This window comes from Macaca mulatta, chromosome 5 (genome assembly GCF_049350105.2).
Source record: "Macaca mulatta isolate MMU2019108-1 chromosome 5, T2T-MMU8v2.0, whole genome shotgun sequence".
In the NCBI taxonomy this organism is placed as follows: domain Eukaryota; kingdom Metazoa; phylum Chordata; class Mammalia; order Primates; family Cercopithecidae; genus Macaca; species Macaca mulatta.
This window is the reverse complement of record NC_133410.1, coordinates 122,325,257-122,352,229: the sequence shown is the minus strand read 5'-3', so window position 1 is coordinate 122,352,229 and position 26,973 is coordinate 122,325,257. Positions and strand designations below refer to the sequence as shown.

The window sequence follows — 26,973 nt, the reverse complement described above, 5'->3', positions numbered from 1 at the left end:
CAGGACATGTGTTTGTGGCTTAAACAGTAATTTAATAATCTGAAGGATTTACTGAAACTTCTACAAGTACTCAATATAATGTCACAGAACAGCAGTCACCTGAACACCCTGTCACAAATTCTCATAGATTAAGATAACGTATGTATAATAATTGGTTACTGCCAGTTCTATAAATCTATAAAACTGCACTATAAGCATGTTAAGGCATTTTATATTCTTATATAATATCCATGAAATCAAAAAGTTAAATGTCAGACTCAAGGTCAAAATAATTGGGACTAGAGTTTAGTCTATCTAATTCCCATTCCAGTGTTTTTTCCACTAGGCTCTTTAACCCTTGGAAAATTTATCTCCTTCTAATTTTTCAATTTTTAAAAGCATATTTATATATCTGTGTAGGAGATTTTGAAAGAAATTTCTAATTCCACTTGTCATGCAATCAATAAGATTATATAGCACACCAGAGAAATAACTAAAAGAACCATCACAAGCACATATTAATCACATATTATACATGGACAATATTCTATATACTTTATACTCATTACCTCATTTAATCTTTATAATAATCTGAGGTAGGTATTTTTAATATCCCTATTTTATAGGCAACTAAATGAAGATTACAGAATTAAGTTGCTCGAAATCAACATGTAGTAAGTAGCAAGAAATGGAGGAAACTAAAATACAGAGAGCATAGTGAATGACTTATTCAAAAAGGAATAGCTAATTGCCAGAGACTGGCAGAATCCAATCTCTCTAACCCAATGCTTCTCACACATTAGTGTGCATAGGAGTAATCTGTTGATGTAAATACAAATTCTGCTTCCATAGGTCGAAGCTGAGGTCTGAGAGTCTGCTTTTTACAAGCTCCTGGGTGATGCCCATGCTGCTGGTCCATGGACACTTTAATTAACAAGGGACTTCTATCATTATTTCTGCCTATACACCAATTGACTTCTCACTAGTTCATCGGCCTTGTGTTTATATGGTTCAGTCCTTGAAGTCAGAAGCAAAGGCAAGCCTGAACTATATTAAGTGCTGTAATGTATGTTTGTTACATTGTGTAGTGTACAGATTGCAATTCTGTAGCCAGATGCCATTCTAAAAAAAATCCAAATAGTCTCACCTTAATTTTCATCTTTGTGCATTACCACATTTAAAAAATAAATTTAAGAACACACACTGGCTGTATTCAAACAATCTCAGAAGAGAAAAAAATGACATTGAAAGTGGAAATATATGATTTTGTTTTATAAGGAAAATTCACAGTTTCTACCAATCTTCATATTAATGATTTTGGTTTTGTCTGTTATTACAACACATATGACTATAAATCCTTAAGTTTCATGCAGAATGTCCCAACGCCCAAAAAACGTTGGACTCCTGCACATTCTTACAATGTCCGAAAAGAAGATCTTTGTGAAATTCAGTGGTGGCTGTGACGTGTGTCTGACAGCGCGCAAACTCAGAGAGGTGGAGCCAAGAGATTAAAAGCACTTAATCTATAAAACAAGACTATAACCATCACAAAGCATTGTATAATCTTTAAACAAATTCCTAGAAACAAATCCTCATGCTCTGCAAATTCAGACAAATGTAATCCCCTTTCCATGCCTCAATTTTCTCATCTAAAAGTGGAGCTATCTATCTCAAAGGAATGGCACATAATAAGCACTGCATAATGTTAGCTACTGTTATTAAAAGCTAATTTTGATAATTTTCTGTAGTGTTGATCCATTTCATTTCTCTGTTTTAGAAAGTAGAACTGCAGACATTTGGACAGTTTTGCCTTTTAATCAACATTAAAATTTCTAATTGGTAGGACAATGAAAACTACTCTGGAAAAAATTTAATAATGATAAACACCGCAAAATTCACAAGATTTTTAACAAAAATACAGATCAAATATCACATCTCTTAAAGAGTGTGCCAATCCAAAATTTGATCAAAAGAAAGGTCTACTATTTAGTTAGTTTGTCTAAATTCCTGAGTTCAGAATTCAGGGTAATTTGGGATTATAATTATTGTCTTTCTTTCTTTGTAGCTTTCAGGAGCATTGAGGAAAGTCAAAATTTTAGGCTGTGTTGGCCTTGATATCAATATGATGCTAAAAATGACTGATAAGCAGTATTTTTAAAGCAGCAGGTGCAATCTGTGCTGAAGTATTACTGCCAAAATCAGGTTTTATGATATGGTTCAAAGATGGGCAGAATCTGTACCACAGATATTCAGAGCTTGATCAGGTGGCAGATGGAATTCTTAAGTTCATCATTTCTCTTTGCACCCATCCATCTGAGGGTCTCAATTCTTTGTCACTGATGTACCAGTGATATGCCCAGAAGTAGCCCTCAAATTGTCTTTGTTTATCAAACGTCAGAGGCATGTTTGAATCTTTCAGCCACAATTCTGTCATTGTCTCAAACTCAAATACCTAGGACAACCAGGCAGATTATAAAAGTATGGAAAGTGGAAATAATGGTAACCAGGTTGTATGTGCCCCGTCTAATGAGAGTAACTTCTATTTAGCTTCAAAACATTATATTAGAGTGGGAATGCTGGCCCAATATTATTAGTTCTGACTTTTATCATGAAGCTAGAATTTAAGACTTTTATATAAAATCTTCTGATTAAAATATTGGCAACTAAGTCAATTTTTAAAACATAATGTGAGATAAACGAGTATGCCTGTGGCTTGGTCTAAGTATTTTCTAATCCCCAGATTTCATGGTAGAGAATGCAATTTAAATAAATATGTATATATAAAAACAACTCCAAAAAATAACCAAACTCAAAGCTTTTAAGCTTTATAATGTCAGTTACTTGGGCCATTTAAGAACAGATAGTTCAGGGTTAATTTTCAAGAACCTCTTCCTAAGTAAAGTTCTAACATCGCACCCACCCATCCCTTAAAAAAAGAAGTCATCAGGAGGATATCTGTTTCATACCACTCTGTAGGTTTTCCATTTTAAAACTCATTTTAACAAACTGTAATAATATTTTGAGATGCAAAAAAAATTAGATTTTAGAAAAGTAAGGAGTTGAGAGTAATACTTTATTTCATGAAATTACAGCTTATCAATAATTTGAGATTTTTATGAAATCTATATTCAAAGTTAGAAAGATTCTTAGAAAGAGATTTAACTGAGGAATCTCACTCTTTGGGAAAGTCTTTTGAGTTAGGAATTTCTGCATTAGTGAAAACCATTCTATTCCCAAGATATGATCCCACAGACTTCCTTGTATGAGGACATCTGGCTCTAATACTATTAACTGTGCAAAGAACGGAAAACTGATTCCGTTCAACTTTTTTTTTTTTTTTTTTTTTTTTTTTTGAGACTGAGTCTGGCTCTGTCGCCCAGGCTGGAGTGCAGTGGCCGGATCTCAGCTCACTGCAAGCTCCGCCTCCCGGGTTTACGCCATTCTCCTGCCTCAGCCTCCCGAGTAGCTGGGACCACAGGCGCCCGCCACTTCGTCCGGCTAGTTTTTTGTATTTTTTAGTAGAGACGGGGTTTCACCGGGTTAGCCAGGATGGTCTCGATCTCCTGACCTCGTGATCCGCCCGTCTCGGCCTCCCAAAGTGCTGGGATTACAGGCTTGAGCCACCGCGCCCAGCCACTCCGTTCAACTTTTACTCACTGTTTGATTTTACACACACAAACAACAACAAAACACTTAATAAAAAAAAATACTACATATTATTACATTTCAGAAAACCATTAGTGCTTCTGTAAGTCTAGAAGAAAAAATTATATGCCCTATGAACAAGAGGTTGTTTCATATATGTTTTTCATATTTTATTATTATTATTTTTTTTTTCTGAGACAGATTTTCACTCTTATTGCCTAGGCTGGAGTGCAGTGGTGCGATCTTGGCTCACCGCAACTTCCACCTCCCGGGTTCAAGCGATTCTCCTGCCTCAGCCTCCCGAGTAGCTGGGATGGTGGCATGTGCCACCACACACAGCCAATTTTGCATTTTTAGTAGAAACGGGGTTTCTCCATGTTGGTCAGGCTAGTCTCAAACTTCTAACCTCAGGTGATCCACCCGCCTCAGCCTCCCAAAGTGCTGGGATTACAGGCATGAGCCACCGCACCCGACCTTCATCTGCTTTTTGAATTGATGAAAAGCTCATTTCTACAATAAATACTAGCATCTTCCATAAATCATAGTAACATCTTAGATTATAAAGGGCTCTATTTAGAGGTTTTCAAAGCGTCTTCATGCTTGTTATCTCCTTTCAAATATCTTCTTCACAATGGTAAAGCAGAACAAAATTAGGAGGCACATTTTAGAGACAAAGAATCTAAAGTTTCACTTGCTAACATTCTTCAGTGCTTTGGTAATAATACAACATAACACAATGTGTTAAAAATTAAAGATAGAAAAGAATAGTGACTGATGACATATGGTCATGAAATGTTTACAGTTCCTCCCATCAAGAGGTAGAATCTATTTTCCACCATTGAATCTGGGCTGGCCTTGTGACTTTCTGAGACTAATAGAATGTGGTGAAGTGGCACTATGACTTCTAGAGGCTAGAAGTCCTAAGAGATCTCGCAGCTTCCATTTCACTTTTTTGGAATACTTCCCTGAGACCACCAGGTAAGAAAGCCAGTTGAGCGCACTGGAGTATGAGAGAATTTAAATTGTTGGTTTTAAACCATTAAGTGTTGGGGTGGTTAGTTTTGTTGTGATAATTAACTAGAGCAGAACTACGGCTCAAAAATATCAAATGACATGGTTAAATAGAGCTGGGACTCATGATAGGGAGAAGCAGTGTGAAAAGGGACACTGGAGCCAGAAAGATCTGGATTCCAATTCACAGACCTGTCATTCAACTTCTCTGAGCCTCAGTTTACTCATCTGTAAAAATGTGGTTCTACGCATGTCTGTGCAACAATTGTGACAGTTAGATGAATTCATATATAAAGGCCCATCTATGAATAAATGTTAATTTCCTTTCCAGTTCCTTTCCAGTCATTTGATTTCTGTTTCACTGTCTTGTAGAGACATAAAATGTCATTTTTCTAAACAACATTTTGTAAAAAAAAAATAAAAAATAAAATTAATATTCTCAGGTTTTCAAGCTTTGTTACAAAAACCCCATTAAAATAAGACTACAGTCAAGTTTTTAGACATGTGAGGCCAATTGTTGGTAATGGAGCGCTCTGGAAATGTTCACTTTATATAGGTAAACACTTCCACTTTAAAGTTATGTTTCAAAATCAAAGATGATGCTCATGTTTTGTTTGCATAGACACGTATATTCTAAAACACTAAAACCTCCCCAGCTTGTCGCCTTGCCCATTCCTAAATGAACCGTGACTATTGCCAGTCACTAACAAAAGGACCTCAGCATAGCCAGGAAGGCACCTGTGAAAACTCCCAGTGACCCAAAGCTGTCCCTCAGGGCACTGCCTGCTCCTCTGTAAAACCCCAGAGCCTGAGGTTCCCATAACATTATTTCACCATGGTACTTCTGATTCTAATGAGGAGCATCAAGGGACACAGCAATTTATCAGCCTTAAATCTATCCAGTGAATAACACTTATGGATTGTTTATGATTTCTTACAAAAACAAATACCAGGCTGTTCTAGGAATTCTGGAAACACTTCAATTTTCAAAAACAGAAATAATAAAATCAGTCTGAAATGAAATCTTTTGAGGTTCAGAGGTTAAAATAATACATTGGGAAAACTTAGGCTCAGAATCTAGAATTTATTTATAATTCAGTTCTAAAACTTTTCAGCCTAGTTGCAAGACAATGAAGTGAATAAATTTTAAACAGTAATAACAGCCTTTCAAAATACATTAAATCTCCTGAAAAATAATATTACATGAGCAAGAAATAGTGCCTTAAAAAGTTACTACATATATAACTGTAGAACTTGTAGTAAGTCAGGATCTGTGAGGAAACTAGGAAACCTATCATTTTTAAAAGTAAATAATTATTAAATAATATAAATATAACTTCGAGGTCTTGATTCTTTCCTCAAAGACCAAAAATTAAAGTGCCATTGAAAATTCTCTCTGTTTACCTCCACTTAAGAAATGAATACGTCATCTTTGTTTAATATTTTAATTGCTTGTTAATAATATTTGCTGCTTAAAGGAGAAAAACAATGAGTTTAGTATAATGGATAAGAACTTTAAATTTCTATAGAATAACATAACACAAATGAAAAAGGAAAAACAGTCTGGAATACTTTATTGGTAAGTTTGGAAAAATTTTAAACTTGGAACCTTTATAATTTGGTTCTAACCTATTTTCCACCCTCATCTCCCATGACTTTCCAATATACATCTTTTTTTAACAGCACTAAACATTTTGCTAAACTAAAAACATGCCAGGATGTTCCACAACTCCTCAACTTTACCATGTGCTGCTCTCTCTGTTTGAAATACTCTTTCCTCTCTTCTTTTCCTGGAAACCTTGTACTCATCCTTCAAATCCCATTTCGGCATCATTGTCTCACTGATGCAGTTAGTTACACTGCTCACGGCACTGCACTCCTTTCTTTATAATGGCACTTAACACAATTTGTTTGTTGCTTATTTGCTTATAAATCTATGTGCATATTTGAATGTAAGCTTCCTGAAGTTAAAAAGTGTCTTGGTCATGTCTATATTCCTATCACCCAACATAATACCTGCCATACACAGTGGTCCTTATCACGTGGTCTCTGCTGACCTCTGACCTCATTTCTGACCACTTTCTTGCTCCCTGCGCTCCAGACTTACTGGTCTCCCTACTCCTCCTCCAGCATGCCAAGCGAGTTCCCTTCTCAGGCGTTATATACTTGCTGTTTCTCTGTCAAGAATGGGCTTACACTGAGAGTAACAGAAGTAACTCCTTCTCTTCACTCCGGTCAAATCCCCTGCTCGAAGGAGCCTTCCCTAACTCCCCTAGTTTGAACAGCTCCCCATCATTCTCTGTTCCTTTCTGTGTTTCAGTTTTCTTCGTGTTTTTGTTTGTTTGTTTGTTTGTTTTGCCACTTGGCATTATCTACCTGTTGACTTATGTGTTAATTGTCTAGCCCCACGCACTTCCGCTAGAATATAGTTGCCACAAGGGCAGGGACTTTGTTTAATTCACAGCAGTGTCTCCAGCCCTAGAACAGGGCCTGCCAGAGAGTAGGCACTAAGTTAAGCTGTGGTCAGTAAATGAATGACGTATGTTTTTGTTGTGTTGCAACTGTATAAAAATATCTCTGAATATAAATAAAGACTGAACATAAATGGGATTTTGTTAAAGTAATATGGGAGTCAAATCTCTTTTCAAATGTTTAATTTTGTTGATTTTATGATAAAGAGTTTCATTGTACAAAAAAAAAACAAAAAAAGGGGAAGCTTGCAGATGTGAGTGCCTTTCATCAATGTCTGAGACAGTTACATTTAAAAGGCAGGCAAAGTGTAGTCAGGGTCTACATTAACAGGATGCAGTGGTTCCTAAATGTGTTCTGAGGCAATTTTAATATTTGTATTAAATATATGATTTCTGTTATACTCTTCTGATTAATGACCAGTTAATATATAACATTGGACCAGCTTTTGTGTCATATAAAAGGAAAAATCTTTTATAGTTTCTATAGTTTGTCAGTAAAGTAACTTACAGCTATGGGCACTCGAAGTTAAAAAGTGGTCACGCTAGGTCCTCTATTTTTTTCATCTTTTCCCTTTCCCTTCTAGATACATGCAGAGCTGCTAATGAACTGTTCCAGAAGAGAAGAATCTATTCCTGTTAAAAGAAAACTACGTAAAGGTTTTCTTAAAACCCCTAGTGACTGGTTTTAGTTTTGTATTTAAAATACAAATTCCAAATGGGCAACCATAGGTAACTTCTAGGTAGGCAATAAATACTGACACTGGGAATTTTTTAAATAAGTAAAAAAGACCTACAGAAATGTAAGTGCCACAGAAATCTATGAAGCATGAAGACTGGACATAAGGAATGAGATTGAGCCTGAGTAACTGTGGAAATAAAAACACATAATAAGTGCATCACAACAGATATGGGGACTGATCTAAAGTTGTATAGCCAGAGGTAGAAAAGGGACAAAGAGAAAGGTAAGAATCAAGAAACATATGTAAGTCACAATAAGTGAAGCAGCACAGAATAAATTCAAGTTATTAAATTATTAATCCAGGCATATTACATGCTACAAGAGCAACTATTTTCTATTCAGATTTTTTCCCAAGAAGGTTTATGACACTCTACTGAGCTGTCCTTTAAATTCCTTTTCTAAAGCCCAGATGTCGATATTATACTTTAGTATTATTTTAAAATTTCAAATCACATATTAATAATGTAACTGCACTTTGTATTTTACTTTTTTGAAAAAAATATGTACTGCATGCTCACTTGAACTGTCATTCATGCTTCCAGAGTTGATTCAAGCACTGCCCACTCTAGAAGACCTTTTACAGCACCCCATTCTCTCTCCACCCAATGCTGCATTAGCCTCTAGTTGTTGGGTTTGTAGGGTTTCCTCTATATCCTTCTTTCATTCCCTTTATCAGACTATCCAAAGCCTCTGCTTACTCTGTCTCCCCTCATGGGACTGCAGTCCTCTTGAGAAAAGGGACTTTGTCTTTGATCTCTGTACCGCACAGTTCTCGGCAATAAAAACTCAATAAAGAGGCAATGAACAAAAAGGCAAAAAGTTAACTACATTAAATTATTTTTGAAGAATAGTAGAAAAAGCTCTGAGTTCATTTAGAAATATGTTAGAAAAGCTCTGGGTTCATTTAAAAGTACATTGGAGCTACAATTTTGATGGCTTATGCCTTGTAGGTTAAGAGAAAAAGTCTTGCTGGGCGCGGTGGCTCACGCCTGTAATCCCAGCACTTTGGGAGGCCGAGGCAGGCAGATCACAAGGTCAGGAGATCGAGACCATCGTGAAACCCCGTCTCTGCTAAAAATACAAAAAAAAAACTAGCTAGGCGTGGTGGCACACGCCTGTAGTCCCAGGAGAATAGGGCAGGAGAATCGCTTGAACCGGGAGGTGGAGGTTGCAGTGAGCCAAGATTGCGCCACTGCACTCCAGCCTGGGCAACAGAGTTAGACTCCATCTCAAAAAAAAAAAAGAAAGAAAGAAAGAAAAAGTCTTAATATCTGTCTGCTCTTGGAATTCTACTCTATAAATACTTAAAAGACAATACACAAAATATGTCTGTACCAGCAAAATGAATAAACCAGTAATGCTGATCACCTTGGTGATTCTCAAATCAACTGAATTTGTGGGCATTTTTATAAACTGTACAACCTGAAAAATGTAAACAAATGGCCCTTTCTAGTGTCCAAATAGATCCAGTCATTGCAGATAATGAAAAAAACATTACAGGATTACAATGAGAACTATAATCTTAACAATAATCCTGGATTATTTGGATTATAACCCTTGCAACCCAAAGAATTTTAAACTAGTCATTTAAACACTGATAGTCTCATATTCCTTGTCCAAAAAGGGGCGAAGAACACCTGTTCTGTCTCTCGCAAAGGCTCATTGAGAGGCTAAAATGGCATAAGGACTTGGAAGTACTTTGTAAAATACTATGTGGATATTGTTATTCTTAATTACAGAAATTTAATTTAGCATCATAGAATGTTTATATCATAATCACTAAATACAAGGTAATGTGTTTCAAAGAAAATCATCTTGCTTAGCAGTTTTCTTTGAGCAACTACAGAAAAAGGGAATTTTAGACCTTTACTTAAAAAGTAAAAAAAATCATTTTACTTAAAAAGTAAAAAATAGTTTCTCCCCCTTTACCCTTGGGAAAAACTATTTTTTACTTTCCAGAGGGAAAAAGGGGAAAAACTATTTTTAATTTCAGAAATCCAAAATATCTCCTTAATCATCTAAATGGGACTCTACTTGATGCTATAATATCTCCTCTAGTTCTAAAGCGAAGTCCTAAATGTGTTCAATTATGGATTTAATAGTGTTTCGTTTCCGTTTTTAAAAATAGCGTTATTTTCAATACCATTACACTGACAATTTTCAGTTGTTGCTTGAATACAGCAATCATAGTCACTCTCTTCCCATGGCAGAGGAAGCTAGCTGTCCACCAAAAATTCATGCTGCCTTTTCACAGAGAAGCATTGTTTTTGGAAAATGACTACTCCATGGAAGACTTCATTTTCCTGCCCCTTTTGCATTTGCTTTGAACATGTAACAGAATGTAAGCAAAAGAGATACACACCACTTTCAGGCCTGGCCTGTGACAATCTCCTGTACCATCCTGCACATTCTCAGTCCCTCAGTGGGCCAGCTGGATGTCAACTACTAACGAGATCTCAAAAGCCAGTGGTTAGAAGCAGTCTCTATCAAGATGAATCTCTAAACACATCTTTATAAACTTAAGTCTCCGAGCAATCACATATAAAACATACAAGAGCTTCACCCCCTCACCTCACAATCATTCCACTAGACTTTATGTGAACAAAATTTAAGCATGTTTTGTGCTAAACCATGAAATTTTACACTTCTTATGTTATGGCAGCTATCAGCCATAACTCTTATGTCACCTAAACTTTGTATAAAAACTAAATATCTATTAGAAAGACATTCTCAGAAAAAAAAAAATCTATATTAATTGATTCAAAATAACCAGATATATAAAATAAAATATTTTAAATTCTTGCTGTTGGCTAGTTTAATAGGAGATTCAGATTTCTTGTTGCCTAAGCACAATGTCACTATAAATGAATGCATCTATGTTGTGGTTTTGAACTTAAATGCCCACATGATTTTGATTGGCTCAGAGGGCTTAATAGATTACACACTGAGTGGAATAAATAGTAACCCCTCTCTCTCACTCCTTATTCCCATCAGTGATGGGCCTGGATTTTACATCTGGAGGAAGATAAAGACCAGATGCAAGCCAATTCTGCTATCTAACTCAAGAGGAATTAAGAGATTACAGAGCCAGGTGCAGTGGCTGAAGCCTGTAATCCTAGCGCTTTGGAAGGGTGAAGTGGGAGGAGTATTTGAGCCCAAGAGTTTGAGACCAACATAGCAAGACCCTCCATCTCTTTAAAAAAAAAAAAAAAACCTTAAAAATTAGCCAGGCATGGTGGCGAGCACCTATAGTCCCAGCTACTCAGGCAGGCTAAGGCAGAAGACTCACTTGAGCCCAGATCAAGGTGACAGTGAGCTATGATTGCATCACTGCACTCCAGCATAGGCAACGAAGTGAGACACTGTCTCTCAAAATAAAACAACAAAAGAAATTATACAGACATGTACAGTCCTCTCCAGATAGGGCCAAATGTATATATCAGGAAGTAACTCAGACTGCTTGCCCAAGCTGCCAGATACATTCACACCTTTATAAATGACTCTCAGACAGATTTTGTAATTTTAAGCAGGATCACTTTTACAAAGATGGCTTGATTTTATAGCAAAATTTACATATTTCCTTTCAGGAAATATAAAAATGAACACTAAATATATAAAATGTAAAGAAGAAAATACAAACACATTTTAGAAGGCATTTTTCTTTGTAAAATTCACAAGATGCTAAGTAATTAGTCAGACTATTTGAGCCACATTTTCTCTGTTCACTTTTAAAATATTCTAGTGTGAAGCTATTATCCACAATAGAGGGATACTCTCACATGTGTTTCAAATATTGAAGCTGAATTGGTTTTGCAAAAGTCCAGTTGACGAAATGGAAGGTAAAATTGTGCATTGAAACTAAACACATGTTTCATTAAGTTTTAGTAATTATGCATCTCATCATTAGCCATATAAAATTAATTATTAAATAAATTAGTAAAATGTATAGTCACTAAAAAATTTGAAAATATGATTCTATACAAGTAAGAAGGCATGCTTGGCTGGGTCAGGTGGCTCACACCTATGATCCCAAAATTCAGGGAAGAAGAAGCAAGAAAATAGCTTGAGCCCAGGAGTTTGAGACTATCTTGGGCAACATAGTGAGACCCCACTCTCCACAAAAAGGGGGAAAAAACAAGTTTGAAATAGTAAGGCATTTTTATACCAAATGAAGCTTGAGTTATTGTACACACTTACTGGATATTTAGATGCAAAATATAGACCATGCAAATTCAGTTCCAAGATAAAAATGTAATTTGGTAAGTAGTATTACCTATATGCAGTAAAATCTTATTAACAGAACTAATTAAAAGAATGCATGTTTTCATGACCTGGTGCAGTGGCACATGCCTGTAATCCCAGCACTTTGGGAGGCCGAGATGGGTGGAATACCTGAGGTCAGGAGTTCGAGACCAGCCTATCAAACATCTTTACTAAAAACACAAAATTAGCTGGGTGTGGTGGTGCACGCCTGCAATCCCAGCTACTCTGGAGGCTGAGGCAGGAAAATCACTTGACCCCAGGCAGCAGAGGTTGCAATGAGCTGAGATTGCACCATTGCATTCCAGCTCAGGTGACAAGCATAAAACTCTATCTCAAAAAAAAAGAATACGCGTTTTCATGTATTATTTATCCAACAAATATTTATTGAGTACTTAAAATATGTCGTCACCATACTAATGACTGTGTATATAAGCATTTCAGTAAAGCTTAAAAAAAATAGCTTTGTATATTCAATCTTTACATTTCAAATCCCTGTCTATGGTGTATCATCTAAACACCCTGATCCCAAAGCAGGAGAACAAGGCAAGAGTCTGCTAAGAATACTTGCCATGGCAGCAAAATTTTCCCCAGAAACTGGAATGATAATAAAATTTTTGCATTAAAAAAACGGATCTTTCTTTCCATTAAGTATTAAGCTTCTTCCTTTATTACTAAATGATTCCTAATGTCATACTACTAGAATCAAGACAGTTGAATTAGTGATTAACTCATTTAAACAGAAGCCAGCTGTATTAATCGGAAGAAAATGTCCAGCCATTCTTGCTGGGCATCGAAGACGGTTAACCTGGAATGAAGTCAAGCTCTTTGAATAAACTAATGATTTAGAAGTACTCCTTTCAAAATTAAAGACCATCAATGTGCAAGAAGCTTCCTTGTGCACAGCTAATACTGAGTTTAAAAATGTAAGGTGGTAAGTGGTACTACCTATATGCAGTCAAATCTTATTAACAGAACTAATTAAAAGAAAAGATAGACTGAGTTAGTGAAAACACTCTATTACATTTTTTTAAAAAACCGAATTCTTTAAAATATACAAAATGATAGATTTCTGGAGTCTGATAAGAAAAACAGATATTTTGTAAGTAATACCTTTGAAGAGCTTGAAAATAGTTTTTCATGTATATTATAGATTAAAATATTCTCTTACAATTTTGTTTGTAGTCTCAATACACTTGTAACTAATAGATTAATGTGTAGGTTACTATACTGTCCCTAATGGGCTTTCCTGTGTCTTTTTCCTATGCCCATCCTCTTCCTCTCCATTCTGCTATGTCCGCTCCAGTGCATCCAGGGTTTCACCTTCTTTCACAACTCCCATTGATCTTCTGTCCTAAGAAGCCTGATTCCAAACACAGTTCTACAGGGACAAAGGTATAGAGAACAAACTCAATAGGTTGCTCATCCACGAAACAACAGGTAACATGGCAGAGTTAGAAAAACTAGTAAGGAGGCCATGCCAGGAATGAACGCAACAAACTTCTTTGAATATATATTCAAACATTATATTTAGTATATATTCTTGAATGGAATGTATATATTCCATTCCATTTCCTAGTATGAAAAGAAGGTCTACCAGACAATGCACTTAACAAACTAAACTGTTTTCCCATCAATCAATTTAAGAGGCTTCCAGAGTTTTTATATTCTCTTTCATTATCTCTAAGTTTTAAAATCTTCTAGTGATAAAGAATAACAATGGAAAACACAGGTTGTGAAATGATAAACCGCTCTAAGAAACAAAACCAATTCCACTTCAGTAAGTCACACACAAATCTCTTCCTTGGGAGAACAATGTAGACTGCTTTGTTACAGAGATCATCTCAGAGCCCAGCTAACCACGTGATATGTTAATGATCCTCTAAAGTTACATCAGAGGGCCACAGCCTGGTTACTAAGAACTGCATCCTCCAGAATCAAGGCATTAAGAATGTCAGGGTGGGCAGAGTATGGTGACTCACGTCTGTAATCCCAGCACTGTGACAGGCCGAGGCAGGCGGATCACATTAGGTCAGGAATTCGAGACCAGCCTGGTCAACATGGCGAAACCCCGTCTCTACCAAAAATACAAAAATTAGCCATGTGTGGTGGCAGGTGGCTCTAGTCCTAGCTATTCGGGTAGCTGAGGCAAGAGAATCGCTTGAACCCGGGAGGCAGAGACTGCAGTGAGCTGAGATCGTGCCACCGCACTCCAGCCCAGGCAACACAGCAAGACTCCATCTCAAAAAAAAAAAAAAATCTCAGGGCGATAACAGGTTCACTTTATTTAAATTAATAGATAAACTACTTTATGTTTTCATCTTTAATTAAGTTTCATTATTTTGCTTTATTGAATTTGGATAATTGTGGCACGCTGAGGAAAAAGTATAACAAGAAGAGAGCCCAGGTGCAATTTAAATGTTTATTTCCTCCAACAAGATCACTTTCCATAATGACACATTGATTCAAATAAATGAGAAGAAGAGCAGGTATCAACGAAGAAGTTTAAAAAAGAAGAAATCAATTATATTTCCAAGCTTATTTACTTAAAAACATTTATTGCAATGTGCCACATAGTGTGCCGAGCAGTAAGAAAACCAAGGCACGTAAGTCATGTTCCCTGACTGCAGATAATTTAAAATCTAGAAGAGAAAAACAAACATGAAAACAAGTAAGTGCAATTTAAAGATGCTGAAATTAAAAATTTAAAGAACAATTCACAGGTAATTCTATCTGAATGAGTACCTATGGGGACGACCTCGAAGACAGCCTCACAGTACACGGCCAGAAGCAAGAAAGCACAAAACAACAAATTGCTCCCAGTTCATGTAGGTTAGAATCTCGAGTTCAAGGGAGTAGTGACAAAATCAAGCCATGATTGTATCCGGGAAATAATCGAGGCTAACGAAGAGCATAATAAAACACTAATTTAATAGATTCCAAGAAGAGTCGGTCAACTATACTGAAAAGGTACAAACTTTAATCTCGTAACTCTACTTAAATATATGGACAAGGTCATGTGAAAGGCACTGAACCATGAGGTAGGAGGTAGGACCCTGAAGGTCTTGTGCAGTTTCCACGTGTTTATTCTAAGAATTTTGGGAGCAAGTCAGCTTCTCTAGGTTTGAATTTTCCTTTTTCTAAAAAACATAAATGGGTTTAATGAAATCGTCTTCAACTTTTCATATTTGCAACTATCCTCTAAGATTCTCTCTTTGGGATTTAGAAATCTTATTTGTATATTAAAATATGAGTTTAAGAAGAAAGTAACTCTACTAGTTTGCATTATTTTTATGTGAATGGCTAAACCTAAAATACTCTCTGGCAGTTGGTTTTCCTAAGTGATTAAGTGCTCCTTTTTGAAACTTTGTTCAGAACATTTTTGGGTAAACGTTGCAAAGTGGTGAGCAGCAGAGGCTCTGCAGTCAGCCTACTTGGGAGGTTTCAAATTTGGGTTCACCACCCAAATGAGTGAACTTGAGCACCTTCCTTAATCTTTCCTAACCTCAGTCTCCTCATCTTTAAAATGGCAATAATAACAGTATCTCATAGGACTGATGAGAAGAATCAAAACATATAAGTGGTGCTAATCCTATGAGATTTCAGGTTAATTTTGGAAAAAAATCATAATCTGTATGTGTGATTTTTGACAGGTGGTTACCCCTAAGTCACCAGTAACTCACTGCTTCACTTGACCTTATTTCCCCTGACACCATGGCTACTATTGACGAGCAGCATCCAATATGCTGATAGAGTAATGTCATAGACAATCCTCAGCAACTCTGCCTTCTGGAAGGGCTGCTTTTGCCAATGACATCACAGCTTGTTAGCTCAATATGCCACTGGCATATGGGTTCACTTTAAGTGGTGATAATAAGTACCACTGGGCCATCAATTTACAGTCCATTTTGAGATCACATTACAAAGTGGCATAAGTCCTGGGCATGGCAGGAGTACTGCTGCTATTTTACTGTTCTTTAGCATGATTATGTATGTACTTGAAAAAGTAATCCCATAAAAAATGTGAACACGATCACCTAACAACTAACATGTTAAAACTGTAGCTTATAAACCACTTATATACTTTACTGGACATAATCAGAGGAAGTCATTATGATTCCTATTTTAAAGATAAACTGATATCCAATTGAGTTTCCCAAGGGCACCCAATGAGATGTGACCCTGGCTGTGTTTTGGCTTCCTATGTTACATATTTACTGCCTGAGCAGAAGTGGCATATACAGCCATCCTGGGTGGTGTCTGCTTTTTATGCAGGCATACATTCAAGATACCGGGGCAGGCCTGCTCTTCAGAAGCTTGGACTCAGGCTATTGTTCTGTGTGGTAGCCTGGATGGCCAGCTGCTGGCTTTGATTCTGTAGCCGGTTGTAAAAAATGAACAAGATTTGCACAGAGGCAAAGTAAAAAGCAGCTTTCGTTGAGGACAGCTTGAACTCAATAAATAGCTCCATTAGTTTAAGGTGGCAGATATGCACAGGGAAACAGAATTCACAAAGGCAGTGTTTCTTTCTGCCTTTACTAATTGGATCTAACTTCTTTCTGTAGTTACTGGTTAATAGGACTGGGCAGATGGTCTTTAGAACTGAAGCAATGTTAAAAAGGTTCATTTAGTCCATCCACCTGTTCTTAAGCTGAACCACTCTTAAAACAACGCAGATTTTAAAAATTATACTCCTTAAATTTTTTTTTTACCTGATTATAAAAGTCACATAAATTCATTGAAACTATTTTGGACTATACAGGAAGTTACAAAGAAAAAAACTAAAACCACCTATAATTTAATATTCAAGATACGACCAATTTACATTTTATTGTTTTTCCATTCAATTTTTTATGTGTATGTTTTTATCATTATTAAAATTAACTTTCTTTTATCTTATTTCTTCTCTTAACATGATATGGTGAGAATCTTCCTATATTAAATTTATATTTAAATATTAACTTAAATGACTGCCTTTTTCTCTCCTATGGTATACCAAAATATGTTTATCCATGTTCCTATGGTTTGAGAGTTAGGTTTATTTTGCTATTGATAAATAATGTTGCAATGATCATCTATTTACATAAGTTGTTGCTCATCTTCCTTCCTTCCTTCTTTCTTCCCTTCATTCTTTCCTTCTTTCATCCCTTCCCTCTTTCCTTCTTTCTTCCCTTCCTTCTCTCCTTCCTTCCTTCTTTTTCCTTTCTTTAATGGTAAGTAGCTAAGAAAACCTCCAGCACGAGTAAAGTCAGATTCTATTATAGGTTTCTTGTAAAAACTGTACAGTTAGTGAATTTTTTCCTACAAAAACATGCAACATGGTCACTTATCAAATCTAATGGATTGTATGATAGACCTCTTAATTTTCAGGGTTTTTTTTTTTTTTTCTTTTTTTGAGACAGGGTCTCACTCTGTTGCCCAGGCTGGAGTGCAATGGTAGTATCACAGTTTACTGCAGACTCAACCTCCCAGACTCAAGTGATCCTCCTGCCTCAGCTGCCTGAGTAGCTAAGACCATAGGTGTGCACCACCAGGCCTGGCTAAGTTTTGTATTTTTTATAAAGATAGGGTTTCGATATGTTTCCCAGGCTGGTCTCGAACTCCTGGGCTCAAGTAATCCTCTCACCTCGGCCCCGCAGAGTGCTGGCATTACACTGTGCCTGGCCAAATAGATTACATATGTCAATGCTTAGAATAGGAAATCCTACAATGGACACAAAATCATTTTCTAATATTATCTTCTTTAAAAAGCTTGGTGGATCAATCTATGGTTTACTAAGCTTAGGTATTAGCCTGGTGCATGGCTTCAGTTTAGATAATATTGATACCAAAAGAAAACAGTAAATTGCTAAGAATATAATGCCTTAGCATGTTTGTCCAACCCTTGGCCCGCAGGCCGCACGCAGCCAAGGATGGATTTGAATGCAGCCCAACACAAGTTTGTAAACTTTCTTAAAACACTATGAGATTTTTTTGTGTTATTTTCAAGCTCATCAGCTATCATTAGTGTTACTATATTTTATGTGTGGCCCAAGACATTTATTTTTCTAATGCGGCTCCGGGAAGCCAAAAGATTGGACACCCCTATCTTAAAGCAATGTCTTTTTTGTTCATTTTTGTTTTCTCAAAATGTAGTATTCTTAGTACCAACAACAAAATCTCCTGGAATGCTTGTTTCAAAAGATTCCTGGACCTCACCCCAAATTACCAAATCACAATCTCAGTGGGGTCTGGGGTATCTATTTTGAGCAACATCCACTGATATTCTATCGCACACTAAAGTTTGAGAACAGCAGATGATTTTGTAACTAAAGTACACTAAGCTCTTGTTGCTAATTATCAACCTAAGGGTATTTAAACAGATAACCAGATCCAATACTATTTGGGAAAAGGAATGTTTTAATAATTATTTGTTGATAGGCTGCCGTTTCTTAGGTCAGAAGCATTGTAAGAAAATACCCATCCATAAAATATTCTGCCACTTAACAAAACTCTGAATCATTACTTACTGCTACTTGTTTAATTCAGATTAAAGAGGTAAATAATGCTTGTATGCCCAAGCTAAACCAGCTTCCTGTGTGCCTCAGGTTTCCTCTGGAATCTATGAGTTTCCCAACCCCACGTCTTTCTATTCCATCTGCTACATGCCACCGAAACCAGTGTGCAACGAGATGGCAGAGGCACAGGAGGTCGTAATGCATTTTCAGAGGTGATGTTGAGGACATCCTTTTGAAAAGCACAGAAAACATTACCAAGGTCTAAAATGAAAAGATGTTATCTTTTTAGACATAAAGACTGGAACTGGAGAGAACACCTATTCAAAGCCACATATATTTAAATGTATTAATCACACATAGGTACATTATTATATGGGGATATATAGGGTGACAGACATAAAAAGATACGAGTAAAAGAGAAGATTATTGCATATCAACACTATTCATCGTTCACAGTCATAGGTAGAAATTTAATTTGTTGAAATGTACTTCTCTACTCTTCTCAATTAATTACAGCTAATAATGAAATAATAATTAAGATGCTAAAGTAGTGCTTCTCAGACTTTAGTGTGTATACAAAGATCTTATTAAAATGCAGACTTTGATTCGTGAGGTTTGGGGTGGGGGCCAAGATCCTGCATTAGCTTCATTTCTAACAACTTACAGGCGATGCCAATGCTGCTCATCTGAGGACCACACAATCAAATAGCAAGATACTAAAATGCATTTTTAAATCTATGTCTATTTTGCCATATATTAAACATATTTTTCAACCCTGTTGTTTTAGGAGTAACATTTAGCACATGAGAAAAATATGCTAAAATATCTCATTACTTCATAAACGTATCTGAGTTCATGGCTAGAAATTATGAATTCATGGTAATGCTTTATAACAGCAATCGATACTCCTTTTCTCCTAGCCATGTGTTAGTCACTGGGTGTTCACAGAACTGGCCTCATTCATTCTCATCCTGGCCTTTGATCATCTACCTGGATACCTTTCTCTGCCAATCAAAATTTTACACATTTAAAGACAACTTAAATATTACTTCCTTCATGGAGTTTTTTTCTGGCAGCCTCAATAAAATGTAATTTCTTCTCCTTTTAAATCATCATACTTTTCAAATAGATAATGATTTTAAAACAGTGTCCTGTCCTTTGTACATCTACAGGGACTTGGCCATGTACTGCCTTTTCACTTCCTTTTGTATCAGCTGTTGATTCTCAAATCTAACTATACATTATGCATATGAGGAGACATATGAAAAAATACTGAGGCCACAGACCTCACTCCAGAACAATTAAGTCAGAACTTCTGAGGACCCAGAATTTTGTCAAGTTCCCCTGGGAATTCAAATGTGGAGCTACAGTTAAGAATTGCTGTCTTAGATGGTAGGTTCCCCAGGACTCATTTCAATTCAGTCAATATTTAATGAGGGTCTTGAACACAGTAGACAATTAATAAATACACATCAAGTTGAACATTAAAAGTTGCCATACTTGTACACTGGGAAGAAAATGAAAGCACATCAATCAAAATATGTTATTATTCACAACACATTCTCTAATGATATATTACCAATAACAAAGCATATCTTTCACATAAAAAATTTTGAAATTGCTGACATTTTCCTCAACTCATCTGCATCAAACATTCACTCTGTAGATTTTCCATAAGACTGAGTCCAATTTACTTTTCCTTTTTCAGAAAAGCACTTTTCTCCTCTCTTCAAGTTGAATGGATATTACAAATCATTAATGGAATTTTCAGCAGCAAACATACTGGAAATAATCAGCTGGCATCCAACGTGGGGCATACTTTTTGCTGCTGTCAAACAAAATTAATCACAAGCTTCCAGCATGCTGCATAGAGGCGGCCTGGGCACCATTGGATGAGGTGTTTCCATGGCATGGCAGTCGTCGATGATCAGCAGGAGAGTCAAGCTGTTTTCAGAAAACACAGCTATGGGTGGCTTCTTTCCCTTCTTTTCTTTCTTCTTTTTAATTTCTAAGGGAGAATCTCCTGGCAATGCACCTAGGAGATATTCTTGCCATGGAAACAAGAGAGTGTGCTGTTTTAAAAGCTGACTGTAGAAAGAAAAAAAAAAGCCATTCTTCTTGCTTTGTTCTACCTCTGGCCTGTAGTCTTCTGTAGAATACTTGGGAATTCTTTCTATGCTTCAGGCTGGCATCCTAGTTCCACCTGAATCACATAGGCAATCTAGGTAGATTGATTTCTCCTGACTGCACAATCCCAGTGCATCTATTCTCTATTCTAGTGTTCTTTTTTTATTTAGTAGCAGTCTAAATTGCATGTGTCCAGTCAAGAATCAGAGCTCCTTTAGTCATTATTTTTTTAAATAAATTAACTGAGCAACATTTATGTGCCAGGCGTTGTGCAAAACTCCAAGAATCAAAAGACACTGTCCCTCAGCCAGGCACGGTGGCTCACTACGGTAATCCCAGTACTTTGGGAGACCGAGACAGGTGGATCACCTGAGGTCAGGAGTTCGAGATCAGCCTGGCCAATATAGTGAAACACCATCTCTACCAAAAATACAAAAACTAGCCAGGCATGGTGGTGGGCGCCTATAATCCCAGCTACTTGGGAGGCTGAGGCAGGAGAATCACTCAAATGCAGGAGGCGGAGGTTGCAGTGAGCTGAGATTGTACCACTGTACTCCAGCCTGGAGAGATGGAGCAAGACTTCACCTCAAAAAAAAAAAAAAAAAAAAAAAAAAAAAAAAAAAATTGACACTGTCCTTGTGACAGAGTCGAGAAGATAACCTGGTCTACTAATGGCAAAATATAATTGTCGTACATTTTGTAATGAAAACAATTTGAGTAGAGACACTCTAATATTCAAATATCTACAATTATAGCACCCAATACACAATTTAAACACATAAAGTCTAAACACTTGCTGGGGAGACAAGACAGAAAAAAAAAATTATGCAACTGTCTATTTTAAGGGAAAAAGTCATCAAAACTGTTGTAATAATTTATTACACTCACATTTTGGCTGAGTATTGCATAAGGCATTGCTATTGCCTAAACAACTCGGAACCCTCTACACAAATTAACCAAGGTGCTCTCACAACCTGTCCTCCACCCAAACCTCTGCCTCTAAGAAAATAGTCACAGACTCCTTCCAACTTTGAGAATATCTCATGCTCACTTTATTTGAACATCACAAAGACCAATCCAGCAGGAAAAAAAAATAGACTGGCATTTGAACTTTGTAGCATTCAAAAACCAGTGCCCCTCTCCACCCACCACCCCAAATTCCAACTGTATATGCTTCTCTGGTTTGCTTAAGTGACTGTTTATGTCTGGGTCTCTGATTCATCCCTACATGCTGGAGATGTCCTGGAAAGGGGATCTGGCTTGAGGACATAAAAATTGTTACAAAAGAAAAGTTTTATTGTCTCTCTTTTCCATACCAAGTAACACTGAAGTTATCATGAAGCCAGAGCTCCATCATTATATCTATAGGGTAATGGCAAAAGTGCTGGGGAGAGAAACACAGACAGAGGAGGGCTGAGTTTTTAGATGCTTCCTTGATATGGTTTGGCTGTGTTCCCACCCAAATCTCATCTTGAATTGTAGTTCCCATAATCCCCATGTGTCGTGGGAGGGACCAGGTGGAGATAATTGAATCAAGCGAGCAGTTTCCCCCATCCTGTTCTCTTGATAGTGAGTGAGTTCTCATGAGATCTGACGGTTTTATAAGGGGCTTCCCCCTTTCACAGGGCACTCATTCTTCTGTCTCCTGCTGCCATGTGAAGAAGGATGTGTTTGCTTCCCTTTTCGCCATGATTATAAGTTTCCTGAGACCTTCCTACTACTCGAAACTGTGAGTTAATTAAACCTCTTTCTTTTATAAATTAGCCAGTCTAGAGTATGTCCTTATTAGCAGCATGTGAGAACGAACTAATACACCTACTCAAGGTACTTGCCCTCCTGTCTCATTTCTCTGGCCCTATGGTACAGATTTTAATCAAAATGGGAAAGGAGCAGGGTGTACCACTAAGCCTGGACCAGACTGTAAAGCCCTTATAGCAACTAAAAGGAAGCAATGAATCCTCCTGGGGTTGAGGGTAGTGTGTAGGGAACAGAACACTGCCTGTTAGCTGATCAAGGAAAGAATAAATCTGGCTTAAGGAGAAGGTGGATTTGAGTTGAGTCTCAGAAGAGAAGCAAGTATTATCTAGGCATCAAGGGTAGGTGACAGCCCAGGTAAGACACACTACATGGAGATGTTTATGAAGCCCTTCCTGATCTCTTGGTCTGAGTAGAGAACTACTACCATGCATTTCTGTAGCACTCTCTAACAATATGTATCATGGCCTTTAGCACAGTGAGTTCTAATTGCTGTTTATTATCTAGCCTACTGTCCCGTCCGCTGAATGAGGTTTGAAGCCCACTGTCACACGCGCCAGTGCTTGTCCCTATCCTGGCTGAAAAGGCATCAGGTCTAAACTTCTGTCAGCAACTATCGCAGTAAGTTTTGTTTTAAAATCAATGTGAAGTAATTAAATCATGTGCAGTCTATATTAGAGGCAGTAATTATTTTAGGACAATAGGATGGTTGTCATCTCAATATAAAATGAACCCAGACTTATTCTTAGGGCTTTATCTTGTCTGTTACTTTGTTCTAAGTAAATCTCACTAGACATTCTCGACTCATAACTTCTCTGGGGTGTAATTTTCTCCTTTATCCATCACCATTACTGTCATCAAGATTTGATGTTATGATGGATACTAAGGATTTACCAAGCAACTAAACACAAGCATTTTGAATGTCTCAGGGGCTTATTGTTTGGGGCAGAAAAGACGAAGGCAAAATCGGATATTAACGACATATACCATAAACTAATTTAATTAGTATTTAAGCATTTTCAAAAGACACAGTTCATTTAACGGCAGCCACAGGTGACATCAGGGAAGTCACACAAAGGAGTAAGGTTACTGGATCTCCGCTAGAAGAAAATGTAATATGGGCTGAACAAGCAGGAATAGTTGCTACCCAACAAAATAAAGGGTGTCTGATTAGTTGGTTCCAAAGTTATACTGATAGGACTTGTAGAGTAAACTGATAGGCTGTCTTCCTGTCAAACTTTTGGCTTTTATGATGGACCAAAACCAGGAAATTCAAGTAAGTACATTTTTGTTTGGATTCAAACTCGGAGTTGCCATGTCTAGTCAGAAGTAGAAGAAAAATTTCAAAGATGGGACAATGCATTTATACTTATTAATCCCAGAATAAATTATGCCAAGTCATTTTTGGTTAGAAAATCACTACTACCCTTCTAATTAGGACTCATAGTTTCACGATGCAGACATTTTTTTTTAAATGAGAAAGGTGGACAATGTTGGCATTCTAGGAATAGATCTCAGTAGAGTATAAAAAATAAAAAAATTAAAAGCTGATCAACTTCGTCTATAAGAAAGGAAAATATACCAAGAAACAAGAGAAGCAAATGGAGGAAGTTACATTTTAATTTAAGTCTGGAGAATATAAGATGTAACCTCTCTGAGCGGAAAGGCATGGATATAGACTTCAGTCTTTTCACCACTTTTCAATGTGGACCAACTCTACTATGGGTGAAATGGCAGGTTGAACAGGACGTCCCCCAGGACTTGGGATGAGGTTAACACAAGTGTTAACACAGAGGAGGATAATTCACAGCATGTTGTAAAGCTGGAAATCCCTATGCCTAGAAAACAAGAAAGAAAGGAAGAGGTTCTCAGAGTCAAGCATGAGGAATAGGTAACTTCGGCAGCACACTACTGGTTGAATAGACTAATGCAGTCTTTGTGGGAGGCCAGAAGGAGGACCGAATAGAAACTGTGGTAAAGGTGCAAGTGGTGACTTAAGAGATATCACTGGATAGTTAAGAACTGAAAGAGCAATGACTCACATGTGCCCCTGAGGTTAAAGAGAAACATTACCCTTTCGTGGAAAAGTTTAGTATAAATTATGGTGCAATAAATGAGCAGCTCTTTCTTGTCCTATTTAGTTTCATTTGGTAGCAAAATACTCCATTTAAGGTATCAGTTAGCAGTGCCAAAGGCAAAAGGTATTCTTTGGCTTTTAAAAGACTGATTGCAACATGGAACTCTCATGACCTTCTGCTGATCTTCTTTGATTGGATTAGCCCATGATTTCTTGAAGTACACTTCCTTTTCTCTCCGCCTTCATGACAAGGGTTGCTATTGCACACTGTCCACTGTAGCCTGTGCTGGAGACCTGCAAGATGGCCTGCTCTAATTTGGCTGATTTGGTAGTTCATGCCAACAAATTTTTAAATTCTGCTCTCCAGGTGGCAAGGCTGTTTTGTAACAAATTGCTCACTAATTAGGGCATAAATGTTCTTTTCTTCATTTCTCTCTGACCTTGTGCGTTCTCCTTTCCTCACTGCTTACCTGCCCCAGCAGCTTTCTCCTTTTTGTTCTACAGAATCTCTTCTGTGCTTACCTCACATTTTACTTCCAGGACTTTGATCCTCATTTCTAACTCTTGCTTTCTTGCTTGCTTTCTCTTTCTTTGTCTTACTTTCTCTTTCTTCCTTCCTTCCTTTCTCTCTCTTTATCCTTCTCTTTCTCTCTCTTTCTCTCTCTCTCCTCTCCTGTCCTCCTCTCCTCTCCTCTCTTTTCTTTTCATTTTTCTTTTCTTTTCATTTTTCTTTTCTTTTCATCAGACAGGGTCTCGCTCTGTTGCCCAGTGCAGTGGCCCTATCATGGCTTACTGCAGCCTCAACATCCCAGGCTCAAGCAATCTTCCCACTTCAGCTTCTAGAGTAGCTGGGACTATAGGCATGCACCACCACGCCCAGCTAATTTTGAAAACTTTTTGTAGAGATGAGGGTCTCACTGTGTTGCCCAGGCTTGTTTCAAACTCCTGGGCTCAAGCAATCCTCTTGCCTCAGCCTCCCAAAGTACTGAGATTATAGGCATGAGCTACCATGCCCAGCTCTAACTTCCTTAATCTGTTCAGTCTAACATCTCTTATTTGACTTCATACCTTTTCTGTTTCCCTAAACCAAAATGGCAGTTTATTATCTTTATTGTCTACAGTTTTTGACTCTTAGCCATGTCATTTTTCTCTCTGCAATGCAAATATACAATCATATGAGTCATTTCTAATCATTCTCTTTATCCTTATGTGATATCAACTCTACATCTGTAATCTAAAATATACATTTAAGTGCTTCACTGTACAATTTTCTAATCAAGTATTAAAATGGTGTTAGATTTTTTTATTTGCTTTTCATTATATGTTTTAAAGTTGAAATTTTCTGAAGTTTGTATGGGATGCAAGTTTGTATGACATTCACAACATATTCAATGGTACAAACAAACAAGGGTAACATACACTTAAAGATCCTCCAAGGACTTCCGGTATCCAAATTATTTAAAATCAACAAAGTCACTATCTTCATAATTTATATCATCACTTACATGCAGCACATCTAGTTTAGGTTTGTATCTTCGCAATTCTTTCATTGCGTAGGAGAAATTCACTCATAAGGGCAGGAAAAACTTAAAGACTTATGTGCTTATCAAGGCAATAATGATTGTTGCAAAGATGTGGCTGTCAACCTACATCTTTCCAACACTCAGGGTGAAACTAATGAGAAAGAAATAAAAATGCCATACAGAGAGATGATATGTTTTGGCTTTCTTTGGGAATCGCTACCCAAATGATCCCAGGAACTAGATAAATAAACTTTTAACAGCATGCTTAGGAAAAATGCCAGCATTACTGAGTGGCTCCAGAAACATAGTGACTGTGTGACCAGTATTAGCAAGAGTAAGCTTGCTCCACCTAACCAGAGAGAAACATATGACTAGTTATTTTCACCTTGGCCATGTAGCCTGGGTGAAGTTTTGGAATACTAGCAACCCTAGACTCATGCTTGGGGCCACATATGTAAAGTGCAACCTAAGAAGAATACTTCTTAAAATCTAATCCTGGCACTCATGTGTGGGGGGCATCATACCTAGGGGCAAAAACATGAGCATGTTCTTTTTCCAGTCCTCCCAAGAGCTCTTCTACTTTCTTTGTCTCCATCCTGAAGACCTCTTCTTAGCTTTCCCTGTAACTGTAGATGTCATTCCAAGACTCTGTCCTCCACCTGTGAGGGACTTCATTACTTGTGATTTCAACCTCACCATGCTGATGGTTCCTAAAACTCTCTGTCCTGACCTTCCTCCCAAGTGTTACACTTCAAATGCTTGCTGGACTTTTCCATCAGAAACTTTAGGACCTACATGTGAAAATCCAGACCCAGTAACTTCCCCGCTGTACCTGCTCCTCCTTTACCATTAGCTAGATCAGTTGCTAGTACCACCAGCCACCAAATCA

The 26,973-nt window shown here is 37.2% G+C and overlaps 1 protein-coding gene and 1 long non-coding RNA gene across 31 annotated transcripts in view; one reads left to right on the top strand and one right to left on the bottom strand.

The window, feature by feature from the left end:
* ANK2 (ankyrin 2) overlaps nucleotides 1-26,973 on the bottom strand; it is a 695,731-nt gene that overhangs the window by 292,593 nt on the left and 376,165 nt on the right. The window lies entirely within an intron of this gene.
* LOC144340826 (uncharacterized) lies at nucleotides 22,319-23,105 on the top strand. Its single transcript, XR_013417273.1, has 2 exons — nucleotides 22,319-22,458; nucleotides 22,992-23,105. It is a non-coding gene; the product is annotated as an uncharacterized LOC144340826 (long non-coding RNA).